The following is a 21,865-nucleotide window of genomic DNA, read 5'->3' as shown; positions in this document are numbered from 1 at the left end:
GTCAGTTTATTTATTAGAAATAGAATTATGTTGTTCTGCATTGCAGAAGAGATTCTAATCCCCACAACTACAGTGGCTTAATAATATCTTCAGGTATGTCGAAAAATATATTTTAGAGAAAAAAAGACCAAATTATAAGGGAGGAATGAATGGACTTTCCAAGCAATAAAGAACTCCCTGAGTGAATCACTGTATTTCAAACTTGATATTGAGACTTTATTGTGAGTTAACAAATACTCTCAGAAGGTCCAACAATAATGAGACTATCTGGGAAGTGTAACCACTCAAAGGTCTTAGGGGCAGCGTCAAGTTTTTTAAAAAGTAGGTTGCTTCATGGTACAGCTGTTTTTATTTGCAGGAAGAACAAATTGACTTTGTTATGTATTTGTGAACTGTATAGCAACAAATAATTATTTCTTGAAATTCAGCTTGATATTTCCATTATCTCTTTTCTAGACCAATGGTGTTATCAGTGGTGCTCTATACCTACATAATCATTCCACTATCATTTTTCTTAACGTAGTGACAGATAGATAGAGAAAGAAGAAGACACACTACAACAATGTTCCAATACTCCAAGGATCCAATGTCTATAAAGCCTTCCCCATATAACTGCTCCCTTGTGGTGCACAGTGTGCTCAAACCTCAGTCATTCACAAGGCAATATGTAACCTGTCTCTAGTCCCTTTAAATATATTCGATGGGGATTACAGTCAACAATATTTATACACCTTTCCCATATTTGGGAGCTACTCTCCTCCCTGATTTAGCTTTCTGGTCTTTTTTCCAGCTGTGACATCATCTCCCCAGACAAAAGCTTGGATTCACCTGCATATCAGATTTCAGGCTCAGGGAAAAGAAAACTAGTATAGGCACAGGTCCTCTGGAATATAACTAAAATATGCCTACTAGCTATCTATAAAATGAAGGACCCCCCAACTCTTCATGTGCACTATTCTAGCCTTTTAGGTTCATGATTAGTCAACAACTTGGTGGGCTTTATACGTTAACTCTCTTTTCAGTCACCAGGTTCCAGAGGCTAGCATGATGCCAACCAGACTTTCTTGGACAGACAACCACACCAATGTTTCCTAAAGTCCCTCTTCCCCAGAGCCCCGCCCCACTAGCAAAAGAGAGAGACAGGCTGGGAGTATGGATCAACCTGTCAATCCCCATGTGTGGGACTATGTGATAGCTTGGTAGAGCATAGGGGAGCTCTCCCATCCTTGGATGGAGATCTGGATAGACACCCCGCTTGTTAGTCTCTCTCATCATAGAGGTGAGCCAAGAGGGAAAAATCTCCCAGACTAAGCTTGCCTTGTTAGTATCTCAAGCCCACAGAGACCTCAATACTTCTCTCCATTAACTGCAGGCCACATGGCCACCTACTTTAAGATTCACTTCCTCAAAGTTCACCTCACCTTCTGATCACAGAGGAGAACACACCTTATCACACACTCCTAGCAGTGCCCTTTGATGTCCTCAATTTGCATCAAACGTTACTTATCTTCTCTCTATCTTGTCTTAACTGTTCAATCCCTATTCTCCCCTCAAATGCCTTTGGGTAATTAAATGCCTGCATCTGGAAACTAATTACCTTGACCTTTATGTATCTGCATCAATTCTTGTCATACCAGCCCCCTACCATAGGGGCAAGCTGACCTTTAAGAAACCTGTAATTTCTGACATATTTGAATAATGTTCTTTGTTTGGTTTTCTATTTAAACTTTTGCCCACCTGCTAATAAACGAGATCTGAGCACACTGCAGTCTCCCCGGTATCTTTACTTTGTGTCGTCCCTTGCACGAGCGAGAAAGAACCGGTCTGTTACCTTTCTCCTGGAGATCACCCCACCAGATAGCCGACACCCATGTTCAGCGGGGAAGCAATTACAGAAGCCAGACCTTCCACCTTCTGCATCCCACAATGACCTTGTCCATACTCCCAGAGGGTTAAAGAATAGAAAAGCAATCAAGGGATTGAATGGGATACGGAGTTCTGGTGGTGGGAATTGTGTGGCGTTGTACCCCTCTTATCCTATGGTTTTGTCAGTGTTTCCTTTTTATAAATAAATATATATATATATGTAATTTATTCTCCAAATAGTGCCCAAGTTTGAGTGGCTTTAGGAAATAAATGAGATTTTAAGTAATAAACCAAAAACCTCCCTAAATGTACCTCGAATAGAAAAGAGCAATGTATTCAGAGCTGCAACATGATTCAGTATCACAATGATGGCTTTGCATGGCTAGGAAATATTTCTGTGCAACAAATAAACAATGATAGGAGGAGAAAAGCACAAAAAATGTAAAACTTAAGGCCTGCCTGATTTTAACCTTTGCTCCTACTTTTGACTCCTCTACAACTTGAAGCTAAACAGATTTCCTTAAAAATGTGAGTCCTGGGGCCAGGTGGTGGCGCACCTGGTTGAGCGCACATGTTACAGTGTGCAAGGACCCAGGTTCGAGCCCCTCGCCCGCACCTGCAGGGGGAAAGCTTCACAAGTGGTGAAGCAGTGCTGCAGGTGTCTCTCTCTCTCCCTCTCAATTTCTGACTGTCTCTATCCAGAAAATAAGATAAAAATAATAATAAAAAAAATGTGAGTCCTGAAGTTTTTCTAAGGAGGCAGTTATTCTGATTATCCAGAAAGTGTACATTATAAAATATGGCTACACAATTGTACTCATTTCTATAGGTGAAATTTAGGGGCATTAAATACATTCACAGTGCTTTGTGACCATCATCACTACCTGTTTCATGAAGGTTTGACTATCATTCAAACAGAAACCATAAAGTTATAAAGCAATTATTCCAGGGTCAGGTAGTGGTACAGCTGGTTAAGCCCACACATTAAAGTGCATTAGGACCCAGGTTCAAGTTCCTGGTCTCAACCTGCAGCAAGAAAGCTTCATAAGTAGTGAAGTAGGTCTGCAGGTGTCTCTCTGTCTCTCTACCTCCCACTCCTCAATTTTTCTCTTTCCCAACCCAATAATAATTAAATATTTTTAAAATAAAGCAATATTTCCGAGCTCCTCCTCTTTCCCTGCTAACCTCTGCTTTACTTCCCATCTCTATTCACCTCTTCTATAACAAGTCACTTTTCAAAGTTTCATTGTTGTCAACAACACACACACACACACACACACACACACACACACACATACATATAACACTTAATCCAATCTCATACTCATTACACTCTCTGTCCTTTGTTCTGAACTATTTTTATTCCCATTTTATTGGAGGGAGGCTTAGTGATTTACAGCTTAGTTATTGGCACATAGGTACAAGCTCTCTTAGGTGTCTCTGAGATAATTATCATATGCTTGGGTTCTTTTAAAAAGCTTTCCCCAGGGAGTCAGGCTGTAGCGCAGTGGCTTAAGTGCAGGTGGTGCTAAGCACAAGGACCCACATAAGGATCCTGGTTCAAGCCCTGGCTCCCCACTTGCAGGGGTGTCGCTTCACAAGCATTGAAACAAGTCTTACAGGTGTCTATCTTTCTCTCCCTCTCTCTGTTTCCCCCTCCCCTCTCCATTTCTCTCTGTCCTATCCAACAACAATGACAATAATAACTACAACAATAAAACAACAAGGGCAACAAAAGGGAATAAATAAATTAAAAATAAATATAAAAAAAAGCTTTCCCCAGATATAAACAGAGCCATTTTAATCTATATGTCCTCCTTCGTTTGGGTCTCTTACTGATCCCTTCCAGGTCACATTGCTCTCTTGTACTCCAACCTAATTCCAGAATCTTCAAGTCTCAACAAAGTCTCCTATATAATTAATTTACCCACTGCAGAATCTTCCTTAAAAATTGTTACTCCCTGCATCTAGAGACATCAGGTGTGGAATGTCAAACCACCAGCTTCCTTACTCTGATGAGACCTTCCCTAGCTCATAGGACTCCTTAAATTCATTTTGAGTGGTACACTTCTCTTTTTTTTTAATTCAGATAGATATTTTCTTTTTATTTCTTCAAATTTGTTACCAGGAGTGACTGAAATAAAAAACAGAACTGAGTCCCATCATCATCATCATCATTAGCATGGCTTTAAGAAGACTGGCCAGGTAAACATTGCTTCCCATTTTCAACCAGTGAAGAGTTGCCAATGATAAATACAGCTAGCAGTCTGTTGAGAAAGGCTGAGATGTGTTCTATAATACAGCATGCCTGTTCACAGAGCGGGTGGTGGGGAATCTATGAAATGACTTATGTGAACTTCTTGATTTCATCGTACAAGACAAGCACAAAAGTGCCCCCCATGCCCCTGAGAACATTGGACCAGGCCCCCTTGAAGAAAGCTTTGGATCCTTCATCACGAGCAATTTTCCTCCAGCAGTCGATTGTGCCTGTGTACATGATGTCAGTTCCTTTGCACCCTGACTGCATCATCATTCGACGTCGGACAGTATCAAATGGGTAGGAAGTCAGGCCACCCACGGCTGTGACTGACTGAGCGATCATCCAACTGACAGAGATGTGCGTGTTCTTGGGGTCCAGGAGCATTCCCTTGGCCATCACAGATACCAAAGTAGGCAGCCCAGTAGATGATAATTCCCTGCACAGACACGTTAAAGCCCTGGTACAGGCCCTTAGTCCCATCCGATTTGTAGATTTTAACCAGGTAGTCACCGAGGCCTTTGAATTCTCACTCAGCTCTGGCTTTGCCCACATCAGCAGCTAGAAGGGTATGGGCAAAATCGAGAGGGTACATGAAGCACAGGGATGTGACCCCAGCTGCACCACCTGATGCCAGATGGCCAGCAAAGTAGCGCCAGAACTGGGTCCTCTTGCCCACCCCTTCCAGGAAGATCTGCTTGTATTTATCTTTGAAGGCAAAGTTGAGGGCCTGGGTGGGGAAGTATCTGATGACACTGGCTAGGTTCCCAAGCCAGAAGGACAGCACACCCTGTTCCTTGGGGATATGGACCACGCAGTCCATGATGCCCTTATATTGCTTGTCAGCGGTGATTTGCTTGCTGGAATGTTGCACCTGCAGCAGCAGTTTAACCCGCTCGATGGGCACCACGGCGGTGCCACCACCCCTGCCAGGAAGTCCTTGGCGAAGGACACTGCTGCATCTGTCATGTTGGGAAGGAGGAGGCGGCAGCGAGCTCGGTGTGGGTAGAAAATGTGGCAGCGACTCCAGGATTCTGGCGAGTGGTACACTTCTTAATAAACCTCAAAACCTAGATGTATACCAGGGTCCATGAAATAGGGCATATGTACATATATCCAGAAGTCGGGGGGAAACATATATCTTTTTTTATTTTTTTAAAATATTTATTTATTTATTCCCTTTTGTTACCCTTGTTGTTTTATTGTTGTAGTTAATATTGATGTCATCGTTGTTGGATAGGACAGAGAGAAATGAAGAGAGGAGGGGAAGACAGAGAAGGGGAGAGAAAGACAGACACCTGCAGACCTGCTTCACCGCCTGTGAAGCGACTCCCCTGCAGGTGGGGAGCCGGGGGCTCGAACCGGGATCCTTAAGCTGGTCCTTGGGCTTTGCGCCACATGCGCTTAACCCGCTGAGCTACCGCCCTACTCCCGGGAAACATATATCTTAAAGCAAAAGTGCACAGTAGTGTACAGTCAGTCAATAAATGTAGCAAGCAAGCAGAAGGACCTAGCAAGACACCATGAAGTACCTAATGAAATAGTCTCTACTTAGACCTAGATACCCTCCTCACCTATCTTCTATTGCACATCCCTCAACCACTCCAAAGCTAACCTTGTCAGACAAAGCAAGGGCTGCAAAATCTGAATAAGGGCAAGAGACTGGCATAATTTAATAAGGACTCATTAGTCACTATCAGGCCACCCCATCACCTGGGGCCCTACTGAGGGAATCCCAGGATTCCCACACAGACATGATGGTCCCAGACTTCTAACAGATTCCTCTCACCACTGTCACTGGTCAACTCCATCAGGAAAAACATAATGGACCCCTCTGTGGGCCCCTGTCAGACCTAGCCCTCAATGTGAATCAAAATAGGGAATTTTCCATTCTCCAAGAGAGGTTGGATAACATACTCTACCTATCACCCGAGTATTTGGATCCTGAAACTGGTGCAGCCTGGAATGTTCCTAGCCGTGCCCAGAGAATGTGAGCTCAGACCTACAGGGATGCAGAGGCTGCAGAGGCTCCTGGGCTGACTATGGGACCCAGTTCAGATCGATGGGGTTTACAGTTAACAATCTTTATAAACTTTTCCCATATTTGGGAGCTACATTCGTCCCTGATCCAACTTTCTGGTCCTTTTTCCAACTTTGACACCATCCCCCCAGACAATAGCTTAGGTCCTTGCATATTAGGTGTCAGACACAGGCAAAAACTAGTTGGGTCATGGGTCCCTTGTAATATACCTAAAACAGATCTATTAGCTTTTTCCAAATGGAGACCCCAAATCTTCCTCCTCAATATTTCAGCCTTTAGGTTCATGATTAGTCAACAATTCATATGGCTTTATATGCTAACTCTTTTTCAGCCATCAGATTCAGGATGCTACCATGATGCCAACTGGACTTCCAAGGGTAGATGACCCCACCATGTGTCCTGAAGCCCCACTTCCCCAGAGTTTTGCCCCACTAGGGAAAGAGAGAGACAGGCTGGGAGTATGGATCGACCTGTCAACACCCATGTTCATTGGAGAAGCAATTACAGAAGCCAAATCTTCCACCTTCTGCACCCCATAATGACCCTGGCTCCATACTTCCAGACGGATAAAGAATAGGAAAGTTATCAGGGGAGGGCATGGGATCCAGAGTTCTGGTGGCAGGAATTGTGTGGAATTGTACCCCTCTTATCCTATGGTCTTTTCAGTGTTTCCATTTTATAAATTTTTTAAATTGTTACTCCCTAGGATATTGGATAGACTCTATTTTGAATCTTTTAGCAACCTGGAAAAATGTCTTACACTTTCATTGTTTACAATAATTCTGGGCAGTCAATGCTACACAAAGATGCAACCATGACTATCCTTCATCTCACAGACTACTATCTGCAACATAATCACAGAGGAGCATATCCCTCCCCATCTGCTCATTAGTCACCTGTTGCTACATTCATTCCAACATGAATGGTTTGTATGGAAATAAAATATAATGCATTTCCTGTAATTTTTTTCAAGAAAAAAAGTAGTAAAATGGATGTACAGAAATTAAACCTTTCAAATTCAACTGAGCTAAATATTCTCTTTGGCCCTGCATATAAAGCTGACAAGTCTCTCCCATTCTCTCTTTCCTTCTTTCTCCTCTTCCCTCATTCTTTTTTTTCTCTCTCTTCTCCTCTCTTTCACCACTCTCTGTATACAAAGGAGTCAAATTCCAATAAAGTCTAGGAAATCCCATTTTTATTTCCTATATCTGAATCTTTACCCACTTATGGAAAACTTTAATTTCCAACCCAAATTTAACAATCGTTAGACATCTACTGAGTATCCAACTTGTCTGTTAGAAAAAAAAAATCAAAAAAGCTTTCTTATCTCAATACCTATGCTGTGTGTTCACTTCCACAAAGTTGAATGTAATTTTAAATTAGTTTATATAATCTCCTTGGTTATATAATCATTTCTTCAGGAAAAAGCAGTCATTATATATTTTTTAGTATCAGGCATTTCAAACTTAATTAGGAAAAGTAAAAGCGCGTGCACAGAGAAGTGCATCTGAAGGAATGTATGGTGAGGAATTTTTGCTCTTTCATGCACTTCTTTTTGTTTGTTCATTATTAATATTTTCACAAGATTGTAAAATTACAATATATAGGTCTTGTCAGTATTTTTTATTTTACAAATAAATTAATAACAATTTTAAAAATTACAATATATGGTTCCACACCATACCCACCACCAAAGGTCTGTATCTTCACTCTTCCACCTCCCAGAGATAACCACTCATAGTTCTCATAAGTCTTACAAGCAGTTTGCTTGCTTTTGTTCTGTTTGGATTTTTTTTTTGAAGGGGGGGGGGAGTTCATGTAAATCAGATCTCTAGATTCCACATATGAGTGAAACCATCTTGTAGTTGGCTTTCATCTTTTATTTTTCTACACATGATTTCCTCCATTTCCATCCATTTTGTCCCAAAGGATACAATATCATCTCTTTTGATTGAGGATATATATGTATATATCCCATAGCTTCTTTAGCCAGCCATTCAATAATGGGCATTTAGGCTGCTTGCACTCTTTGGCTACTGCGAATAATGCAGTTATTCTAATGGTTCTATTCTAATGCTGAACAACTCCTTAAAAGTTGGGATTTCTATGCTACTTCTTTTCATGTGCTACTCCTCTTGGTAATTCTTGCAAGGCAAGTTTGGTAGTGGCAAATTCCTTCAGTGTCTGGGATGCATTGGATCGACCTCGTGGTGCATCCCGTGAGTACCCATTCATTGGGGAAACTGAGGATCCTTTCTAGCCGACTGAATCCACATGGATCCCAGTCACTTTCAAAGCCAGCAACAAGCAGCTCTAGACAGCTTTCAACCTGACCTGTTGACTGGCTACGGAAGAAGGGCAAACGCTAGAAGAAGAAGAAGTGTCTGAATGTTTGAAAATATCTTCGTTTCTTCCTTAAGTTTGAAGGTTAAGTTAAAAGGATACAGAATTTGTGACTGACAATTCTTATCCTTTAGTACTTTGAATATGCCATTTCATTCCCTCCTTGTCTCTAGGGTTTGTTAGCAGAAATATGATGAAAGCCTAATGGCTTTGTATGTGACTTACTTTCTTTTCCTGGCAGCCTGCAGTATTTTTCCTTGTCACTTGTTTTGTATAGTCTTACAGTGATGTCTTAGTGTGTGTTGTTTTGTTTTCAAAATTTTAGGTATACTATTTACCTTCTTGTATTTCTATAGTTTGAACATTGCCAAGGTGTGGTAAATTTTTTATTAAATTCTTTGAATATGTTTGCTATTCCTCTCTGCCTCTTTTCTTCCTCAGGGATCCCAATAACTCAGATATCCATCTTTCTGGTGAAGTCTATTTCATAGAAAAGTGATTCATTTTTCATAAACCATTCTTTTTCAAGAGTTTTAAATTCAGACTATAGTGGTTGATATTTTCTCCTCCACCTGATTAAGTCTACTTCCAAGGTCTCTTAACTCAACCTGAACCAAACTCAATGTGTTCTTTAGGCCCTGCAGTTCTGTTTGTGGAGTTTTTATTTTTCTATACTTTGAAATTTTTGGGAAAATGATCACTGAGTTCTTGAATCTTAATGTTAGTTCTTGAATTGATTTCATAATGAGCTTTCTGAAATCTATCTCTGCGTTTTTCTTTCTTTTTTAAATAATATCTTTATTTATTTATTGGATAGAGACAGCCAAAAATTGAGAAGGAAGGGGGTGATAGGGAGAGAGACAGAGAGACACCCATAACACTGCTTCACCACTGGCGAGGCTTATCGCCCTACAGGTGGGGTCTGGGGCCTCAAACTTGGGTCCTTGTGCATTGTAACATGTGCACTCAATCAGGTGCACCAACACCCAGCCCCCCACATTTTTTTGCTTGTTTGGTTGTTTTTTTGTTTTTGTTTTTGTTTTTAGATTTGTGCCTGTCTGGTCATTTGGGTTTTCTGTCATTACTGTCTGTGTGTTTTTCAGGTTCTGCATTTTGTGTTGTTATAACAGCAGAAGGCTCTGTGTCTAAAGTGTTTGATTTCCCTATTTACATTATCTTGGTGGGGGAAGGGAGATTTTATCCTGAGTCACCATGCCAAGTCAGTGTCCTAGATGTCAATATAGGGCCTTCCCGCTGCTATTCAGCCTCTGTGGGGCAAAGATATTAGAAATTCAAAAAGTCACAATTATAAACTGGTGAGCTTTTAGATGATTTTTTTCTTTTTAACAGTTCTTTGTTGCTTAAACTTAGACCTGTAAGTGCTGCACCTCAACCTCCAGTTCCCCAGTTTGATATCTTCCCTGAGCACTATTTTTTACTCCTGGGAATGGCTCCCTCATCTCCTTTCCATCCACAAGCTACATGCACACCCCTGTGGTTTGGGTGATCTTCCTTTCTTTTTCCTCTTTTTTTTTTATTTTTTAACAATTGTTTCTTTAACTCAGACCTAGAAGTGAAGTACCTCAGCTACCAAGCTCACAGTTTGGTGCCAGTCATCCCAAACACGGCCTTTTAGTCCCATGACTCTCTCCCTCACCCCTTTTCTGTCCACAAGCATGTGCACATGTACCTACTCACATATGTCTTTATGAGTTTCTGAAGAAATCTTGGTCATAATTTGTTGAGTTTTCAGGTGTTTTTTGTTGCTTTTCCTAGTTGATCAGGGAGAGCAAGCATGAATCTACTGCTACTCCATAGCCACACCTCTGGATGTCCCCCATTATGTTATTTTTAATATACATTCGACATGGTGCCTAGCAATCTTTAGCACATAGACAGCAGACAACAAATACTTGTTGCTTGATTGATAATTCAGTCACAGCTGAGCTGTGAGTTTATCTTCTTACTTTCAATGAAATAAAGGGCTTGCTAAGCAGATTAATACTAGAAACAGTGAGGGTTTGGCCTACTTTAATGTGAAAATCAACACAGTATTTTAAGGAGCATTTCAATGGGCTGCTTCCTTCAAAGAATCAATGTGCTGATTGTGGTTATTATTGTGATTATGTGTCTGTAAAACCATTTACAACATTCATTCAGATTACCATCTTCAGCAAGCCTGTTGTTATTCTATGTGTGCAACTATATTTCAACTGTTATATTCTCTCCTTTATATTTTAGAAAGAAAAAATGAATACGCCTTTGCACAACTTAACTTGGCATATTGCATACAGACCTTTTCTTTGCTTTGAAAAAAAGAAAGAAAGAAAGAAAGAAAGAAAGAAAGAAAGAAAGAAAGAAAGAAAGAAAGAAGCAGTTACACCTTGGAAGAGGCTTGGAGTTCTTGCTTTGTTTTGCCTTTGTCAAGGGTCTAAGATGTCTTTAAAGGAGTAAGAAATACCGAGACTGTAGAAAGTACTTGATGGGAAGAGCACTTCAAGTTATCCCTGAAGCCTTCCTTACACACTGCTCTGTCTCTCTATCACTTCTCTGGGCACTTCACTGCACTTATAATGTGTGAAAATATCTAATAGTTAGAATTTCAGGAACCTAAAAGCCAACATAAGGTCTAGTCACATTCTAGAAAGGAAAGTCCTAAATTTCAGTTGAGGAAGAAGATTCCAGTTTTTAATATCGAAATAATTTCTTTCCTTCTGTTCTTTTATCTCTCTCTTTCCTTTCTCTCACTCTCTAACATAGCTCATTCAAGTAGTCTTTGTTTATACTGAGTGTGAAAGAGCTGCTAAAAGAAAGAAAAGTATAAAAATCAATGGACTGGGAGTCGGGCTGTAGCGCAGTGGGTTAAGCGCAGGTAGCGCAAAGCACAAGGACCTGTGTAAGGATCCTGGTTCCAGCTCCTGGATCCCTACCTGCAGGGGAGTAGCTTCACAAGAGGTGAAGCAGGTCTGCAGGTGTCTATCTTTCTCTCCCCCTCTCTGTCTTTCCCTTCTTCTCTCCATTTCTCTCTGTCCTATATAATAATGATGACATCAATAACAATAACAATAATAACTACAACAATAAAACAACAAGAGCAACAAAAGGGAATGAATAAAATAAATATAAAAAATCAACAGACTATTTCCACTAATAGATTAAAAATAATAAATGAGTCATGTCTTATTAGCCCTGAACAAAGTAACTGACTGCTCTCATTCTAACAGGAGTGAGAGGTGGGGAGGGAAATACATATGACTAAGAAAGAAATAAAGTATGTGGGTATAATACTTTCCATAAAGAAATCTCCTCAATTTAACTAAAAATGCTCTGTAACTGTTCAATGATACTATTATTGAATGATCTCTATCAACTAGTCTATCCCACCCCCACTTATAATTACAGAAGATGATTTAAGAGTCACACACTATCATGTTTTGATATGTTCCATAGAAACATCAAGAAAGATCATTATTATTCCTGGCAATGAAATACTGAGCCCCATTGAACTGTAAGGGGGAGGAGTAACAAAAACAAGTTGATTTTTTAAAAAATATATATTTATTTATTTTCCCTTTTGTTGCCCTTGCTGTTTTTTATTGTTCTTGCGGGATCTTTACACAGATCCTTGCGCTTTTCACCACCTGCACTTAGCAGGCTACACTACCCCCTGACTCCCACAAGTTGATTTTTAAAAACCTAGTCCTGGCAGTTCAGGGGTATGTTTTAGGCTAGCTACTGGATATTTCTAGCTTTGCCTAATTAAATGACAAGATGGACATTTGGAAAGGAGGAAAAGTCCCACTGGAAACCATATTCATTCTATACCACATAAAAATATATCCTAGAGTGTGTGTGTGGGGGGAGTGGGGGGGTTCTCCTCTTGTTACCACTATCATCCTTGCCTGAAGAAAAAGCCTGAGACAGAGTAGGCACTCCCTACATATTAATGGATTGAGTTCAAATCACCAAAAAGGGGGCACTGAATATTTCTTATGGTAAATATATTCTAAAGAATTCAAGACATGCAGCTTTCTTTAGTGACTACACAGCTCTTCTAGTATTTCATATTATGCATGTGTGCACCTTGCTCCTGGAGGCTAAATTTAAGAACAGTATAAATCTTATTTGCTCACCCTCCTTAACTTTTAATGCAGTAGTCTACACATAGTAGGTACAAAAATGAATGCAATGAAGTGTAACCATGGTCTCTATATTCTCCTCTGTGTGGTCAAGTGATGACCTTGTCATATACACACATCAGGATGTCTTTCCAGTAAAAACATTGATACTCAAGCTATCATGTGAGCACTTAATAACAGACAGTTTTAACTGTTAGTTGTATAAAATGAACAGAAGTCACCAGAAGAATTATTAAAGGATACTGATTAACATACTCCTCGTATTCAACAATGGTGGTCCTCAGAGAAACTCAAACAAAGAATATGCATTGTGAGCTTCTTAGTGACTGCAACTATCAGTATATCCTCTTTACTCTGCATTGTCAAGGATGCAATATATCTCCTGCAGTGTTCCGGGAAATAGAGAAAAATATTACAGGGAAATGGTTTATATAAAAACCCTAGTAAAGTGACAGGTAGGAAGTCACAATTCTTGAGGCCGTTGATAAATTTGTGTAACTTCTTCAAGTAATGTTAAAAATCACATGTTCCTTCCATAAAATCATCCCAGGTAATTTTTAGAATCTGAAAACAGAGGATACATTATACACACTACTAAAAGCATAGAGGGAAGAAAACATACTTGTTAGATATGGTTGTCATAGCAACTGGAAGTATACCCTGAGCTCTCACACTCTCATCCTTTGTCATGATCCGGTTTTAATATAAATCATCTTTTTTTTTGTTATTTTTCTTTTTAAGTTTTCATAATGCTCAAAGCGAACTGTGGTCCATAGTAGTAACATCTCTGAACCCCTAGGAATTTGTTTTAAAGAAATAAGGACTGAGGAAAAAAGAATGACTTGAAATAACAAAGATAGTCGCTGAAAGTCTGTTTAAGTAAAATTTATGGGGCCATTATTCATCAAATATTTTTCACACTGTCTTAACTTTAGAACCCATGTACAAAGTACATGGCAGAGAATCATGGCTTCTTTTCACATAAGTAATCTGTTGACATCTTAAAAACCAAAGGGAATGAGAAAAATCAAACAAAAATACTAAATCTTTTTTTTCCTGATTGAAAATATGGCTGCCATGCAACCTAAAATAAAGACAAAAAGTACTGAGTGCATATTTCAGGCCATGAAATTTTGAAGCAGTAGATTTTGCTAGACAAATTTGGGGCTGTGCCTGTCAACATCAAGAGAACACTAAACACACTTCAACAGTGCATGTGATCATACCATTTTGTTTTGGTGAACCAGAAATGATACCATCAAAGGGGAATTTGGAGACTTCAGAGTTTATGTTTAATGAAGAAACTTAAGTTTTAGAGGAAATGTGACTTGTCCAAAGTTATAGCTGCTGATTAATAATCTATGTGGGCACAATTAATAATAATAGTTAATAATAACAAAATACTGAGATGTTCTAAATGCCTTAGGATTACTTTATCTTCACAAGTATGTTTTATTTTTATATCCATACAAAATATGAAGAAATGGAAAAATGGAGAAGTTGAGCAATATACTCAAAATTACCGTTAGTTAACGGGTCAAGTTCAGGTTTTGTTTTACTTTTTAACCCCTTTGCAGAAGTGTTTCTCCTTGAGAATTGTTACCTGAGTAAAGCACTTAATCATTTGTCATTAACTGCAAGCAACTAGAAGAGGAGCCAGGCGGTGATGCAGTTGGTAAAGTCTACAAATTAGCGCACACAAGAACCAGGGTTTGAGCCCCTGGTCCCCATCTGCAGTTGGGGGTGGCGGACTTCACCAGAGGTGAAACAGACTTAAGATGCCTCTCTCTCTTCTCCTTTCAATCATTTTTTAAAGTAGATTTCACATGCACGTACCAAGTGCCAACAATAAGGCTTTTAGAGAAAAAAAAAAAGATAAAAAAGATACCATGTCAAGTTTCTTCTGATCTATACGGTGTGTGTGTGTGTGTAGTACTGACATATATATATATAATTGACAAGACCATAAAAGGGGATAAAAGGGGTACATTTCCACACAATTCCCACCACCAGAACTTCACATACAATCCCCCCCCACTTGATAACTCAGATCTATAGGGATGCAGAGGTCACATAGGTTCCTAAGCTGAATATGGGCCCCAGATCACATCAAATCAATGGGGTTTATAGTCAACAATATCTATACTCCTTTCCCTTATTAGGAAGCTACTCTCTTCTCTGATCCAGCTTTCTAGACCTTTTCCCAGCCATGACATCATCTCCCCAGACAATAACTTGGATCCACTGGCATATAAGATTTTAGGCTCAGGGGCAAAAAAAAAAAAAAAAAAAAACTAGTATAGCCATAGGCCCTTTGGAATTTAACTATAAAATATGCCTACTAGCTATCTACAACATGGAGGACCCCCAGCTCTTCATCTGCACTATTCTAGCCCTTAGTTCCATGACTAGTCAACAATTTGTTTGGCTTGTTAACTCTCTTGCCAACCACCAGGTTCCAGACTCTAACATGATGCCGACCAGATTTCCCTGGACAGACAATCCCACCAATGTGTCCTGGAGCTCTGCCTCACCAGAGCCCCACCCTACTAGGGAAAGAGAGAGGCAGGCTGGGAATACAGATCAACTTGTCAACACTCATGTTCAGTGGGGAAACAATTACAGAAGCCAGACCTTCCACCTTCCGCATCCCACAATGACCTTGGATAATGACCATACTCCCAGAGGGATAAAGAACAGGAAAGCTTTCAGGGGAAGGGATGGGATATAGAGTTCAGATGATGGGAATTGTGCGAAGTTGTACCCCTCTTATCCTATGGTTTTGTCAATGTTCCGTTTTTATAAATAAAACTTTTTTTAAAAAGGATTTATCCTGGGAATAAGAGTGCTTTGGAGATGCCAATCATTGGGAGATAAGACATTGTACCACTGTGTTAATAAATGTACTATAAACCATTAACCCCAAAATAAAATGACTAAAAATATTTTTGAAGAATTTCTAAATTAAGTTAAAGGATATGTTTCAATAACAAATACATGGCAAGCTTCTGAGGAAATGGAAACCTCCAAGTATTCACATTCTCCCAGTTCCTTTTTGCTTCTCATGCTTTGGTGTCCATCACTGTAGGAAGAGAGCAGATAAAAACCTCATAGCTCTAAAAATTATTTCTATGAACAAAAGTGTCCCTTTCCTAGACTTTCCACAACTCTTCCTTTCCCTAGTCACACAGGATGAAGTTTTGTGTGAGAGAAAAATTCCTCTGGTGCCAAACGCAAGAGAGTAAACAAGATCTATCTCCCCTGGCAAAGTTTCTCCAATCTAATTTGTGTAATTACCTATCTCCCTAATGATGTGCTTGTTTACAGATTAAAGCTATGAATCTAAGCACAGAAATACGATTAAATCTGATGAATTAAATTTCATTTGCTTAAATCATCTAGGTATATTTCTTTTAAAAAGAAATTCCAGGTAGGTATGAGGACATTCAACTTGCTGGCTTTGGAAGTATACACTTTTTTTAAATCAGAAAGCAAGCTGGTAACACACAGGATTGTATATTTAGTTGTGATCTTACTGGAGGAAAACTAGTTTATTTGGACTGAAGGGTTGAGAAGGAAAAAGAACCCAATTATCTTTATTGTATATCCATCTAAAATCTTTACAAATGAAATGAAATAGTACCTACACCTTGTGATCGGTACCTCCAGTCTTTTGATGAATTAGCAGTCAGTGAACACAAATGAAAGGGTCAAGAAAGAGGGAAAGAAAAAGAAAAAAAGCCTAGGAAAAGTAAATGCAACCCTAATGGTACAGTCAGAATCTCATGCGTATACATTGAGCTCAAGAAATTAGTGAAGTTTGAATACATTAGGCAGTTCTGTGGCTTGATTACTGATTTGTTTGAGTATACACTCCATAAGACAATATGCAACCAATCCAAATAACCCAGTCTTTTGAGTTCTTCAAACTATTTCTAGAGATTATAATTCATTTTGAGCTATCTGCAGTCACTAAGACACAACAATAATAGCCCAAACACAAAGGCAATAAAATTAGCCAGTAAGTGTTTGGATTCCCCACGTGCCTAGTCAATCACAAAGTGACGTATGTGTGTTCACTTATTTGTATCAAAATATCCCTACACAGTCACCATTATTAGTCCCATTTTGAATTTGAAGAAATTTACATCTAGAATGTAGAAGAGATGTTAATCATTCTCCTATGGGAAGCAATCTGGAGAACCATCAGAAGTTTTCAATAGAATGAACCTACCCTATGACCCAGCAATTCCTCTGCTGGGGATACATCCTAAGAAATCAAAGACATTCATCAAAAGAGATCTGTGAATACCTATGTTCATAGCTGCACACTTTGTAATAGCCAAACTTGGAAGCAACCTAGATGTCCAATAACAGATGAGTTGCTAGGAAAGCTGTGTTCTATATGCACAGTGGAGTACTGTTAAGCTATTAAAAATGATGATGTTACATTCTTCACCTCATCTTGGATGAAGCTTGAAGAAATCATATTAAGTGAGATAAGACAGGAAGAGAAGGATGAATATGAGATGATATCATTCATCAACAGAAGTTGAGAAATAGGAACAGGAAAGGGAAACACAAACACAAAGCAGAATTCTGACTGGGTTTGCACTATTGCGCCAAAGCAAAGGACTGGGGGTGGATGGGTGGGGCTTTCAGGTTCTGATCCATGACAGTAGAGGCTTGGGGTAAGAATGTTTTGCAGAAAATTAAGAAATTTTACCCAGGTAGAGACAACTGAATTTACTGTAAACCATTATCCCCTCCCCCAATAAAAAATAAATAACATTTTTTCAACTACCTTCTCAGGGTGGAGGAAAGTGGAAACAAAAGGAAAAATCAAGTTTGGGGGTCTCTAGTGAGTCTTTCCAATGCGCTATGCCATTCTTATGGGCAAATGAAGTGATGGATCAAAATTAAATTCAATAATTAAACACTCTCAGTTTTCATTTTGCTTATTATTCAAAAAGAAAGTTCATGTATAGTTATATTTATCTAAACATATACTAATATTAACTTCAGTAACCAAATTTTCTATGAAAAATATCTATAAATTTAGGTTTATAACCACCATCAAGTTTTTCATACATACCAAATGAGTCCAGCAACACAGAGATTCAAATAGGTCATTTAATAGTGTGCCATATTGAAAGCTGTTAAAATTCAAACTTCTGATTTCATGACAGACACAGTTTTACTGCCAGCAATAATTTTACACTATCGTTTTTCTGTTTGTTTCACTGTGGTTGACATTTAAGTACTGAGTTTTCAAATAAATGAGGACATGTTTATTCTTATTGGATCATGCTCTCACAGATAGAGATTAAGCTCTGAATTCTCTCATTGAATGTGTATAATGTTTTGGCTTAATTTAATTTTTTATTTATTATTGGATAGAGACCGAGATAAATTGAGAGGGGGAGGGGAGAGGTAGAGGGAGAGAGACAGAGAGATACATGCAGTCTTACTTCACCACTCATGAAGTTTCCCCCTGCAGGAGGGACTAGGGGCTTGAACCCCAGTCCTTGTACAACGGAATGTGAGCACTTAATCAGGTATACCACCAACTGGCCCCTATAATATTTTTTAGGTGAAAAGTATTCTACAACTTGTTTTTGTAGAAAATATATAGGCTATGAAAGTTTCCTGTCTTATCAGCCTTTATAATATTGGGGGAAAATATATATACATGCATACATATTCCCAGAGAAAATTGTTTTCATATTTAAGATATATATATATGTGTGTGTGTGTATGTGTGTGTGTGTGTGTGTGTGTGTGTGTGTGTATAGATAGAGAGAGAGAAGGAGAGAGAAAGACTTATGGTGGTACTGGGGACTGAATTTGAGACCTTGGAATCTCAGGAAAATCTTTGCATAACCATTATACTTGTCTCTCCAGCCCCAGCTACACAATCTAGACATGTATATTAAATATCCCAACATCTAACATACTGAGTACCTGAGCTGCACTGGGTTTTATGTAAAACATTCTACATACATGATCTCTGGTAATACTCAGGTTAGCTCTGTTGGACAATATCAGTTTCAATTTATGAATTAGGAAACTGTCTTAGAAAAATTAATGACCGGGAGTTGGGCGGTAGCACAGCGGATTAAGCGCAGGTGGCGCTAAGCACAAGGACCAGCGGAAGGATCCCGGTTCGAGCCCTCAGCTCCCCACCTGCAGGGGAGTCACTTCACAGGCGGTGAAGCAGGTCTGCAGGTGTCTGTCTTTCTCTCCCCCTCTCTGTCTTCCCCTCCTTTCTCCATTTCTCTCTGTCCTATCCAACAACGACATCAATAATAACTACAACAACAAAACAAGGGCAACAAAAGGAATAAATAAATAAATAAATAATTTAAAAATATATTTAAATAAGAAAATTTAATGACCTATCCAATGTCACTGAACTAGTAAATGAAAATCCAAACTCCCTCTATAAGTTCCATATTGCACAGTATTTTGTAAAAATCAAGGGCATCCACACTCTGAAGTCCTTCACAGAATATTTAGTTAAGTCTCTACCCTCCTGAGATTTCTCATCTGTAAAAGAGGGCATAGGAGGGAATAATCTCAGAGATCTTTATGCTCCAAAAAGGATCCACCAGTTAATACTCAATTATGAAAATCAGACTGATGGAAAAGCAAAAAATGAAAGTATTCAACAAAATCCCCATGTGCACTCAAACTGAATTCATAAGAATTTGTGAGAAGCATCCCTTGGACAAAGTTTTATCTTGGCCACTTTTCCAGAGATGGACACCAAGGGGGGAGGGGGGAAGGGAAACACATTAACATTAGAACCAATTAAAATTATTACTGTCTCCTCTAGGTAATAGCATAAGCTTCAACATTCCCTTCCTGGGCCAACTGTTAGCACTGTTACTATTCTCCAAGCCAAGAAAGTATGCAGTATGCCCAATAGGGATTATAGCTCTATTTTTTGAGAAGGTGGTAGTTACATAATACAGTCTTGCTTTGGGCCAATGCTCTGATCACTGACTCCAATTTGTTCCTGTCTTTTTATCTTATAATACAAAGAAGTTATTATTACTATTTCTTGCCCATTTGCATGCAGAAGTCCTAGTGAGTACTGAGTGGTGACAGGCATGGGGCAAAGGAATCCCATGGGTTCCTTGGTAAGGGCCTAATTGGGTCTATTTTAAAGGCTAGCTGTTGCAAAACGGGAGTTCTGCCTTTGATCATGACTCCCCAGATGCCTGTTTTCATGCTGAACACAGAAGTGTCCCCCCAGCACTGTCCCAGAAGCATGTCTTGCACTGAGGGAAGTATGCTGAGGCAGCATTGTCACTCTCTGTCTTTGTGTCAACATGTCTTCCCTGGATATAGCACAATCAAAAACGCCAGTGTGCACATTCCTATGAAAAAGCCCAATTCTTTTCTCCTGATCTGCAACACTATGGGTTATATACAATGCTAATGACTTAAATCACTTAAAGTTTTTTTTTTCATTTTAAAAAGTGGAAGAAAATGGTGAAGGAAGAAAAGAGACTGGGTATCCTATATTTTCTCACCCTATACCCACTCAATGGCTATAGTCTTGCAAAGCTTTCCCACTCCATTCTAGAACAAAAGAAGCTGGGTTAGTCCTCTGATTCTGCCACCAGGAGCCCTCTCTATTATCTTGTGGTAAGCAAACACAGCAGAGATTTAGGGGAAGGAAAGAATTTAGAGCACAAGTCTAGGGACACAGATTTTAGAAGTGTTCTCACTGAGAATTGTAGTAGCAGCATGAATTTTGTGGCATAGAGAAACCACAGTGGAAGAAGCAACTGAAACTATAAATGTTGTCACAGAAATATTTGCCTATTCTCTCTCAGAAGACAGCTGAAATCAAAGGCATTAAGTAATATTTCTCAAGTAGTAGTGAGAAGACCACTATATTAGGCATGATGACTAGAGGAAAAGTGATTCCATTTGTACCTACAGGTACTAAAATTAATTTGATTATTTACTTAAACATGGCCAGCACATGCAGCAGATTTACCCATATCTTGACTTTGCATGCTATTACTGATCACTATTACATTTCCTGAACATAGTTCAAATACATACCCTCTTTCCCTCCTTAGTTTTTCCAAGCATTAATTTCATTTTTTTAATATTTTGTTTATTTATTTATTTATTTATTGATGAGAAACACAGAAGAGAGAAGGAGCCAGACATCACTCTGGTACATGTGCTGCCAGGGACTGAACTCGGGACCTCATGCCTGAGAGTCCAATGCTTTATCCAGTGCGCCACCTCCCAGACCACACAACCATGAATTTCTTAGTCTAAATTCCGGTTTCACTTGTGCCTCTTTTCCCAACAATTCTGAAATATCTTTTCAAATCCTTTTCATGACTGAAGCACAGTTGGAATAACATTTGCAAGTTTAGAAAAAGGACAAGACCTTTGTTAAATTGTCCAGTCTGGCATTTTCACATTGGAATAGAGGAAATAGGTCCAAAGAACTAAAGCAATTCTTGCTGGGTTCACAGGAAATCACTAGTGGAAACACTCAGACATCCTCAAACCTAGCACATATATCTTTCTAATTAAACCTCTGGCTTTAGTAGGGTATGTTATGCTTATAAAGGCAAAGAATGAAGTATCTAACAGACAAAAGTTATCATTAATGATTACACACATTTTGTGACAGACTGCACACACTTGCCAGGTCCCCTGGAGCATTACATGTGAAAATCAACAAACTTCATGATCTTCGATGGCCCCACATTCAGCTCCTCTCCTCCAACATCTCTTTATACACTTCATTGTAGCCATATAGCTTATTGCAAACTGAAATGCTAATCATCTCACTCTCTAACACCTTCAGAGTAAAGTTCCAATACTTTGCTCTGTATAGTCGTTTCTGATACAATTTTGTTCTCTCTAACCTCATCTTCCCCCTTGATCTTCTACCCTGTGATCTTCCTTTCTTTCCCTGTCCCTAGATGTTCTATCCATGTAAAGCACATATTTCACTATAATTCCACCTAAATAGAATATTATTTATCCCTATTTATATTATTTATATATTCACCTGAGACTTCACTCACCATCTCTTCTTGGCTGTCTCTGTTGGTAGCATTCCCTTACTCACCCTCTTCTAGGCAAATTCTTCCCCTCCATAAATACCTATGTGCCATTATTGTGTTTTACCAATGTAGCAACTGTATTTCAACTGTTCATTTACCACCTTAGACT

The 21,865-nt window shown here is 39.1% G+C and overlaps 1 protein-coding gene and 1 pseudogene across 3 annotated transcripts in view; both read right to left on the bottom strand.

Annotated features, from left to right (window-relative positions):
* Positions 1–21,865, bottom strand: part of SORCS1 (sortilin related VPS10 domain containing receptor 1) — a 633,466-nt gene that overhangs the window by 588,383 nt on the left and 23,218 nt on the right. The gene's annotated exons all lie outside the window — the stretch shown is intronic.
* LOC103119991 (ADP/ATP translocase 2-like) lies at positions 3,916–5,147 on the bottom strand (annotated as a pseudogene).

Source organism: Erinaceus europaeus, chromosome 14 (genome assembly GCF_950295315.1).
Source record: "Erinaceus europaeus chromosome 14, mEriEur2.1, whole genome shotgun sequence".
Taxonomy (NCBI): domain Eukaryota; kingdom Metazoa; phylum Chordata; class Mammalia; order Eulipotyphla; family Erinaceidae; genus Erinaceus; species Erinaceus europaeus.
This window is presented reverse-complemented; position numbering and strand designations above follow the sequence as displayed.